Source organism: Vicugna pacos, chromosome 18 (assembly GCF_048564905.1).
Source record: "Vicugna pacos chromosome 18, VicPac4, whole genome shotgun sequence".
Lineage (NCBI taxonomy): Eukaryota > Metazoa > Chordata > Mammalia > Artiodactyla > Camelidae > Vicugna > Vicugna pacos.
This window is the reverse complement of record NC_133004.1, coordinates 21,455,263-21,466,665: the sequence shown is the minus strand read 5'-3', so window position 1 is coordinate 21,466,665 and position 11,403 is coordinate 21,455,263.

Here is an 11,403-nt window from a genome sequence, read left to right as displayed (position 1 = left end):
TCAAATATGTATAAAAATTCACCACCACAAACTCAGACTGGAAAAGGCTGGATGAGCATAGTGTTCCAGGAGTAACTCTCCAGGGTCCATTTTTGTGCAAGCTGAAGGCATATGGCAATGAGTCTCCAAAGGGAAAAACGGACAGAGGACTGCTAAGGCGAGGGCCAGGAAGTAAGCTGTCTTGCTAGACAGTTCCTTACTGGACGGTCTTACCTGATTGCCTGACATTTTAAGTAGAACATGGAGATTATGCAGACTTTTACAGAAGGGAGAATAGGAGGAAATAGGTTCTATGGAGAATGGCTAAGATGTTAGCTTGTTTAAGAAAAAGAAATTCAAGAGAGGATTTTTACTTCCAGTAATGTCTTTACTATATGATGAGCTTTTAAATATGCCTGGGTGCAGAGCAGGTGCCCTCTTATCTAGGGAAAGCAAAAATAGGCTTAAATTAAAAGCAAGAGAAATTGCAATTAGACATTTTGAGATTTCGGCATGATAAAATATGGGTAAATTCCTTGGCAAGAGAAAAAGGATTAGAGATTTTGTGTTTAGACCTTTGCCTGATGAAGGGCACTGGGCTGTACCTAAGTCTTCAATGACCCTTTTCTGCTGGAGGATTCTGTTCCTAGAACATGGATGTGTCCACCAAAGACACTTTTTTTTTTTTTTGCAGGTGGGGCAGGTAAGATTTTTCCAGCTTGTCTCCTGGACCGTTCTAGAGATGACTTTTGTTCTTAATTTGTAGTTTTACAATTCCTTTGTGCAGTTTAAATATTCTTCCTTCCATCTCTTGTCTTAGGTGATAGAGAAGGTCACACATGTGGTTTGGGGCCCAAATACCAGGTAACCTCCAATCTTTTCCAGGAAGGAAGAATCCAGAATCAGAGCCTCTAAAAAGCCATTTCACAATCTCCCTCTTTGCTCTCTGATCCACATACCTGCTCTTTCCTTCTCCGTCTTTTTCCCTCTTTGCCTTTCTTTCCTATACCCTGGATTCTCCATTCATAAAGTCTACAGATTGTCTACGGAGATGTACCTTTGGCTTCAGGATTCCACCTGAATCTGTTATGCTGACACCGGCGCTGGCAGGTCAAGTTGGAGAGAGTGTGGAATTAGGACAGAGGCTGCGCTGCGAAGCTGCCCCCTTACCCACCAGCTGGCACTGCAGGCTTTTAACCTTGGTGGCCCTGCCACCTGGAAACCTGGCTCGCTCTGGCTAATTCTGCAGAGTCCAAGGAGGAGGAGTGGGGGTGTGCCCTGCAGGCAATTAGCACAAAGCACCTGCCTGGCCCAAATGCAGGAAAAAGGCTGTCCCTGAAGAACTGACTGGTTCTGTTACCTGAACTCAGTCCCCAAACACAGATTCCTAATTGAAATAGCAATAAGAATAACTGAATTTGTTGAAAAATTACTTGTTATATAATTTTATTCTTTTCATGGTATTTCACATAATATAGCTTAGTTCTTAAAGTGCTTTCTGTGGTAGGTGGTAGATGAATAAACCAAGCATAAAATGAGGATAAAATGACTTGCTTAGTGTTGAATTGTTTTTTTTTGTCACTAGGCATAAACAGAGCATTTTCCACAGAGTAAAAATGTTTTTGAAGTGTAATTGAATTACAATCTTATGTAGTTTCAGGTCTCCAACATAGTGATTCAATATTTTTTGTAGCTTATACTGCATTTAAAGTTATTACAAAATGATGGCTATATTCCTGTGGTGTATAATATATGCTTGTTGCTTGTTTATTTTATACATAGTAGTTTGTATCTCTTAATCTCCTACCCCTCCCTTGCCCCTCCCCCTTCCTTCTCCCCACTGGGAACCACTACTTTTTTCTCTACACCTGTGAGTTGGCTTCTGTTTTGACATATTCATTTGTTTTATTTTTTTAGATTCCACATCTGAGTGATAACATAGAGTATTTGTCTTTCTCTGTCTGACTTACTTCACTAAGCATAATACCCTCTAGGTCCATCCACGTTGGTGCAAATGGCAGAATTTCATTTTATTTTATGGCGTAGTAGTATTGCACTGTATGTATAAAACACATTTTCTGTATCCACTCATCTGTTGATGGACATTTAGATTGCTTCTATATCTTGGTTATTGGAAGTAATACTGCTATGAACATTAGGGTGCAGGTATCTTTTTAAATTATAATTTTTGTTTTCTTAGGATATATATGTAGGAGTGGAATTTCTGGATCATATGGTAGGTCTATTTTTAGTTTTTTGAGGAATCCCCATACTGTTCTCCACAGTGGCTGCACCAATTTACATTCCCACCAACAGTGCATGAGTATTCTCTTTTCTCCAGATCCTCGCCAAAATTTGGTTTTGTAGATGTTTTGATAATGGACATTCTGCCAGGTGTGAGGTGGTATCTCGTTGTGTTTTGCATGTGCATTTCTCTGATAATAGCAATGTTGAGCATCTTTTGTATGCCTGTTGGCTATGTGTATATCTACTTTGGAAAAATGTCTATTCAGGTTCTTCTGCCCATTTTTAAATCAAGTTTTTTTTTGAAGTGAGTTATATGAGCTGTTTATATATTTTGGACATTAACTTCTTATTGATCATATAATTTGCAAATATTTTCTTCCATTCAACTTATTTGTGTCTTTGGATCTAAATGGAGTCTCCTACATGCAAATGGCCAACAGGCACATCAAAAAATTCTCAATTTCACTAAATACTAGAGAGATGCAAACCAAAACTACAAGGAAGTATCACCTCACACCAATCAGAATGGCCATAATTTTAAAGTCCACAAGCAATAAAAGCTGGAGGGGGTGTAGAGAAAGGGAACCCTCCTATACTGTTGGTGGGAATGTAGTTTGGTACAGCCATTATAGAAAATAGTATGGAGATTTTCTTAAAAACAAAAAAATAGATGTACCATACAATGCAGCAATCCCATTTCTGGGCATGTATTTGGAGAAAATTCTAATTTGAAAAGATACATGCATCCCAATGTTTATAGCAGTACTATTTACAATAGCCAAGACATGGTATCAACCTAAATGTCCATCTTCTTTATCCAACCAACCAAATGACTGAATAAAGAAGATGTGGTATGTGTATATATGTGTGTGTGTGTGTGTGTGTGTGTGTGTGTGTGTGTGTGTGTGATGGAATACTACTCAGCCATTAAAAAGAAAAATAATGCCATTTGCATTAACATGGATAGATCTGGAGATTGTCATACTAAGTGAAGACAGAAACAGAAAGAAAAATACTGTATGATATCATTACATGTGGACAGCAAAAAAAAATGAGGCAAATGAACTTATTTAGAAAAGAGAAACAGACTCACAGACATAGAAAACAAAATTGTGGTTACCAAGGGGGAAAGTAGGGTGGAGGGATAAACTGGGAGTTTGGGATTTGCAGATACTAAATACTATATACAAAATGCATAAACAGCAAGGTCCTACTGTATAGCACAGGGAACTATATTCAATACCTTGTCATAGCCTGTAATGAAAAAGAATATGAAAAAGTGTGTGTGTGTGTGTATAAATATATATATCACTAGGCTGTACACCAAAAATTAATACAACAGTGTAAGCCAAAAATATTTCAATAGAGTTTCCTGTAGACAACATAAGTTAAATCCTGTTTTTAAAATCTATCTCTGCCTTTTCATTGGAGACTTACACTCACATTTTTGTAATTACTGATAGTGAGGAACTTACTTCTACCATTGTGCTATGTTTTCTACATATAAAATCTATTTTTCCTTCCTCCATTACCATCTTTTTAAGTATTTGATTTTCCTAGTGTACTATTTTGATTCCCTTATCATTTAACTACATATTTTTTAGTTAGTAGATAAAATGTGAATTATAATATATCTTAATTTAATAAAATCTTGTTTGAATTCACACCAAATTAGTTTCAATAGTACTTAAAACTTCACTCCTACATAAGTTTTTCATCCTTTATGTTATTGTTACAAGTTACATCTTTATAACCGTGTGCCCATTAGCATAGATTTATAATCATTGTTTTATGCATTTGTCATTTAAATCATACAAAAAGAATTACAAAAAATACAACAATATTGGCTTTTATATTTACTTACATAGTTATCTTTACGGCTTTGAGTTACTGTTTGGTGTCCACTCCTTTCAGCCTGGAGGACTGCCATTAGCATTTCTTATAGGACAGTTCTATTAGCTACAAACTCCCTCAGCTTTTGTTTTTATGAGAATGTCTTAATTTCTCCTTCATTTTGAAGGATAGTTTTGATAGGTATAGCATTCTTAGTTGACAGTTATTTTTTTTCCTTTCAGAATTTAAACTATATTATCCCCTTTCTTCTTGCCTCCATGGATTCTGATGAGGAAAAGGCTATTGATTTTATTGAGGTTAATTTGCACATGATGAGTCTGTTTCTTCTTGCAGTTTTTAAGATTCCTCTCTACCTTTGGCTTTTGAAATTTTACTGTAATGTAACCTGGTGTGGATTCATTCTTCTTCCATTGTTTCCCTGTCTGATGTTACACAAGTGCATTCTGTTTTTACTACTATGGATTTGTAGTATGTCTCAGAATAAGGTAGAGCAACTGTTCCTGCTCTTTCCTCATCTTTTTCAAAACTGACCTGGCTTTTTGTAGAAGTTTTTCTCTCTGTTAATAACTGTAGAATGTTTATAGCATTCCTTGAAAAATACTGCTAACATTTTTATTACAATTCACTGCATTTACAGATAAGTTGGGGAGTAAGAATTGATACTTTACATGTGAAATTGTCACATTGGAGGATATGTTACATAACTATACTTATTTAAGCTTTCTTTTATATAACTTAGCAGGGTTCAAATTTTCCCTTTAAATGTTTTGTGTCTTTTTTCTCATGTTAATTCCTAGACGTTTTAATTCTGGTTGAATTGTTTGTTTGTTATTGTTAATAGTATCTTATTTTGTTATATTTTCTAGTCGATATGGTGGAATGGAACCTATTGATTTGTAAGTTGATCTTGTTCCTAAATATTTTTTTTAGTCTGAGTAATTCACATGTTAAAACTTTTGGATTTTTTTCCAGCACAAGCAGACTTTTACTCAAACTGTCATAAATCACAGCTAACCTTCAAAGGCCAAACCAGTAGGGATGCCCCCACACTGGGGGTTGTAACTCTGACTACACCACTGGCCCTCCAGGAGCTGGTCCCATATGTCTTGTCCTCAGAACTGCCTTTGGGGCTCTTTTTCACAGGGAACAGATCTGGGAATGTGAAGGTCTGTCCATGCACAAGCTGTACATAAGCCATCTTGGTTTTTTCTTCCTGACATTTCTGTAATTCTTCTTCATGCTGGAACTGTGCTGTATTCTTGCCTGCACTGTGGCCACAGGCATGTGGGAAATGTGCTGAAAATAACTCCTGAGGTCCACTCTGGTTGCCTCCGTGGGGATACGGAACTGCACAGTGTCCTCAGGATAGGCCGGGCCCCACCAGCAGAATGAAGAAGTTGGTGTGAAAGACGTGGAGCTGAGGTTCGAGCAGCTGGTGCAGACAGCACAGCATGTTTGGCACCATCGTGGGCTTCCAGGGCTGAGTAATCTTTTGGATTTTTTAAAATGTCAGTCATAATAATATCTACAAACAAATACAAGTTTGTATCTTACCTTCCAATCTTTCAACTGTTATTTTCCTACCTACTTGCAATAGTCAGAATCTCCAGTAATATGTAGAAGAGTAGAGGTTTTTGTGTATTTTCTAAAGGAAGGAACGGAAAATTAAAGTCTCTCATTAATCATGAGCTTACTATACTTTGTAGGAGTTTAGTATTTGTAGGGAAGAATCTTTCCTTTTTTCCTTGTAGTCTGAAAAAATTTTAAACTCATAACTAGTTCATGAAATTTATCAAAAAGCTTTCTCTGTGTAAAGATATCATCATATGGTATTTCCCATTTAGTCCATTAATGGGGTAAGTTATATTGAAAGATTTTCTGATTTTAAACCTCCATGAATTCCTGGGACAAGGTGCACTTAAACGCAATGGATTATGTTATAATACATGTTATATTTTGTTAGCTAATTCTTTAATATACGATTTTTGCCTACATGCTCATGAATGAAGTGAAATTTGTTCTGCATTCTCCTTATATGGCACTTGCTTGGATCATGGTTATATTAGACTTATACAATGAGACTTTTTCTTTCTTTGATAGGATTTTGTTCTACAGCTGCATGAGAAAACATCCCCAAATCTCAGTGGCTTATGATCACACATATTTATTTTTCTCACAGGTCTGCAAGTCACCTGAGTTAGCTCTGCCTCAGACTGCAGGTTATCAGAACTGTCCACATGTCTTGCATCCTGGACTAGAAGCAGAAGTGCAACAGGGTGAGAAGACATACATAATGTTTCTAAAGGCCCCAGCTCAGAACTGGAACAATGTCATCTCTGCATTTAGTGCACTGGCTAAAACAAGTCACTAGGTCAAGCCCACTGTGAAGGTGCTCGGGAAGTTTCTGCCATCAAACAAACCATGACAAGGTGAGAGAGGAATGGAGAATTATCGACAAAATAAAACCTACCAGGATAGTTTCTCTCCTGCTCACAAATATCCACTTACGTTCTATAGAAGATACACCCTTCCATTCCCTTAAGACATCCCCAAACTCTCATCTAATCCTGTAAGAGGCTCAAAGTCAAGATCCTGTAATTGTCTACATCAGGACTGAATGTGGTTCCTCTTGATCTAGAGATCTAAAATTTTTTTAGAAAAGTCGTGTGCCCTACACATGCCAAAACACTTAAGTAAAATAAAAGCAGCAAAAACTTAATACGTACTCATATTCGAAAGGCTAATATTGATACATATAGTAGTTACAGGCCTAGATTTTCAAGTTTACTGATACTTTGAAAGTTTGTAATTTTATTTATTTCTATTGTGTCTACTTTATTTTGCCATATCATCTGTATTTTGTACAGTAGTTAAAATGAAAGAACTAGAACTACAAGATTAAACATGGATAAATCTCAAAAATCTAATATTGAAAAGAAAACTAATTCAAGAAAATATCCAATGGATGGAAACAACCTAAATGTTCAGATGACTGGATAAAGAAGTTGTGGTATATTTATACAGTGGAACACTACTCAGCCATAAAAATAATAAAAGTATGCCATTTGCAGCCAAAAGGATAGCCCTGGAGAATGAAGTAAGCCAGAAAGAGAAAGAAAAATACCATATGATATCACTCATATGTGGAATCTAAAAAAAAAGACAAATGAACTTATTTATAAAACAGAAACAGACTCACAGACATAGAAAACAAATTTATGGCTACCAGGGGGGAAAGGGATGGGAAGGGATAAATTGGGAGTTTGAAATTTGCAGATACTGACTGGTACATATAAAGTAGATAAACAAGTATATTCTATAACACAGGGAATGATATTCGATATCTTGTAGTAGCTTATGATGAAAAGGAATATGAAAACGAATATACATATATTCAAGTATGACTGAAGCATTGCACTGTACACTAGAAATTGATACATTATAAACTGACTATACTTCAATAAAAAGTATAAAAAAGAAAATATCCAATGGTATGAAAATATTTGTATAAAAAACTAAACATGGAAAACAGTGCTATATACCATTTGTTGATACATGCATACACATACATACTGCTTTAATATAACCAAAAATCTTCTAAGCATTTATCACTAATTAATTTTACCAAGAACCTCACAAGGTAGCCTTTATTTTTTTAACTTTCACTGTACAAAATAGAAAACTGAAAAATGAAGAGTTTAAATAAATTGCTCCAGGTCACACTGCTATTAAGGAGTGGAGCTGGATTATGAATGCAGGTAGTCAAACTCCTGAGTCATTGCTCTGAACTACAAAAGACACAATGAATACAAAACTCAAGGTAGTGGTTGTCACTGGGGATGGAGGAAGAGGAGTAAGCATGAGAAGTGTAACAAATGATTTTCAGTCATACTTGTTATGTTTTACTTATTAAGTTGGGTAGAAGGTCCACAGGTGCTCACTGTATTATTATATTTAAGAAAACAATCACACATATACTGCAGGTATTATGATGAGATACAAAAAGAAAAAAACAGATAAAAAGGAAAAACCAGTAAAATATGGAACAACAACAAAACTACAAGTTAGTTTGTTGGGAAGATTAATAATAAGAGAAACCCATCCCTGGCAAGGCCGATAGAGAAAAAATGGAATATAAAATCATAAGATACAAATTTCAAGAAGGAAAATGAAAGAGACACAAGAAAAATTATATGAGCAAGTGTGCAAACTAACTACTTTTAAATAAGTCCAGAAAGAGGATCAAAGGAAGGAATGGACACCAAGGAAAAGGAGAGAAAATTCCTCATTAAGAGGAAGTATGGCACCAAATGAGGAAGAATACAGAATAGGAATATTAAATTTCCACTTCATTTTTCATGTTAGCAGTTACAAAAATGTGATGGTTAAGTGTTAATTGAAAAGAAATTTAATCAAGCAGGAATGCTTAGAGGAAAGTGAATTGTAACAAATTCTAATGTTTTTTGTATTCATTTACACATTATGCCTTGGGGAATAAAAGATAAAAACCAAAAAAAGTAGGTAAATAAGGATACTATGAGCTCCTGGGAAAATGTCCTATATAAATATGTTAGAAAATAATTATTATGATTATTTTGTTTTTAGTGGCTTCCTGGAACTAACAATTAACTGTTGCCACTGAACTCTTAATGAGTGAATCACTCTGGGGCTTGTTAAAAGTTAGTAGTTGAAAATGTAGTTTCAACTTATTAATAAGTTACTCTGGTGTTGATTACAGGCATCCAGTATCCCTTCTGGACCACTCTCATTATGAGGCATTTGGGTTGCCTGTTGTTCTCCTAAGTGGATACCCCAGGGAGAAGATCAAGAGGGTCCTCTTACAAAGCCATTTTGAGAAGCTGCCAGTCAAATTCTAGTTGCCTTCTTAGGGAGGAAAAGGCAGCTCCCATGTTTGTGATCAATCTTGCCTCTTGTGGGAGGGAAGGCCACTGCTGAATGGGAATTCTTTCTCAAAGATGGGTTAGGGCAACATTGCCAAGATTTATCCTTTTCAAATGAAACTATTTATGCATGAAATGTTGTAATGTCTGAGATTTGCTTTAAAATACTTCAAAACAAACAAACCCCCCCAAAACAAACAAAATTAAAAAAAACTGGAGAGGATAAATGAAACAAGATAGGCAAAATGTTGATAACTGTTGAAGTCTACATAGAGGTTCGTTGTATTATTATTTTACATTTTATGTGTGGTTGGTAATTTCTGTAATGAAAACTTTTAAATAGGTATATATAAAACAATTGTTCGTCTCCTAATATATGTTCATAAATCAGTTATTGCTTTATGTATTAAAACTCTTTCAGTTATGATGAACAGAAACCCCAATTCACACTGGCTCAAACAATAAAGGGAAATGTATACATTCACGCAGCTGAAAAGTCCAGGGCAATTCTAGGTATCAGGGGATGGTTTGATCTTACAGCTCAACAGTGTCACCAAAACCTGCATATTTATCACTCTGCTCTGTCTTCTATGGTGTTACCTTCATCCTAAAGCTTATATCTCTCCTGTTTCAAGAAGCCTGTCAACATCTACTGGGTTCCGTGTAATATCCAGCAAGAGCTGGATTTGTTCTATCATTTCCAACAAGTCATGATGGGACCGGCTTAAGGTCATATGCCTAACCCTGAGCCATCTTCTAGCCAAGCAGGTAGAACCTCCTCTTTTTAACTTGGTTTAGGTCACATTCTTCCTCATAGAAACCAGGATCAGGAACCTCAGAGGTCTCCAAATTGAATCAGAGTTGTTAGGAAGACGAAATCGAAAAATGGAGGCTACGATGCAATCAATAAATGTCTACTACACTCCCCACCTGTTAAACTTCCAGTAGACTAGAATAGAGGGCACTGAATGTCATCTTCTAAAACCACAATATAGACAGACGTGAAGCTGTGGTCAGAGATCAGAGACCTGGCTAGTCCAAAGAGATGAACGATAACCTTAATGAAAGGACATGCAGTGTCTTGGGTGGATGGGAATAGTGCTGAGTAACTCTGAGACAAGCATTACCCTAATAAAAATGATTTAAAAAAAGGACATTACAGAGCAGTATTCCTCGTGAACACAGATACAAAAATTCTCAACAAAATATTAACAAATCAAACCCAACAATGTATAATAAGAATTATACAGTGGGGTTTATTCTAGAAATGCAAGGCTGATTCAATACCAGAAATAAATTAATGTAATCCATCTCATCAACAGGCTAAAGAATAAAAAATCACACAATTGTATCAATAGATGCAGAAAAAGCATCTGACAAAATCCAACACCCATTCATGATAGAGACTCAGAAACCTAGAAATAGAGAATTTCCTCAACTTGATTTGAAAAAAACTACACAAAGTATACAACTAATACCACACTTAATTGTGATAAGCTAGATTTCCCATTAAGATAAGGAATAAGGCAATAATGTCCCCTCTCACCACCTACCTTCAACATCATACTGGAAGCTCTAGACAATGTAATAAGAAGAAAAAAGGAAATAAAAGGTATACAGATTGAGAAGGAAGAAATAAACTTTTTTTGTTTACAAGTGACATGGTCATCTATGTATAAAATTTCAAAGAATCAACAAAAACTCCTAACACAATAAGGCATATGTATCAAAGCTGCAGGTTACAAGGCTAGTATACAATAGTCAATTACCTGTGTACTAGCAATGAACAATTGGAATCTAAAATTAAAAACATAATACCATTTACATTAGTACCTCCAAATATAAAATAATGTGCTTAAGTATAAATTTAATAATGAATGTACAATATCTACACAAAGTAAATTCAAAGATGAAGGAAATAAAAAAGAACTAAATAGAGAGATATTCCATGTTCATGGATAAGGACTCAATACTTTTTAAGATGTCAATTCTTCCCAACTTGATCTATAGATTCAATGGAATCTCAATAAAAATTCCAGCAAGTTATTTTGTGGATAATGACAAATAATTTTATAATATATATGGAGAGGCCCAAAACCCAAAATAGCTAACACAATATTGGATAAGAATAAAGCGGGAGGACTGACATTACCTGACGTTGACTTATTCTAAAACTACAATAATCAAGACAATGTGCTACTGGTAAAAGAACAGACAAATAGTTCAATGAAACAGAACAGAGAGCTCAGAATTAGACCCACTTAAATATGGGCAACTGACTGTTGACAAAGGAGCAGAGGCAATAATATGGGTGAGAGACAGTCTTTTTAACAAATGGGCTAGAATCACTGGACATCCACATGCAAAAATAAAAGGAATCTAGATGCAGATTTTATACTCATTAAAAAATAACTCAAAATGG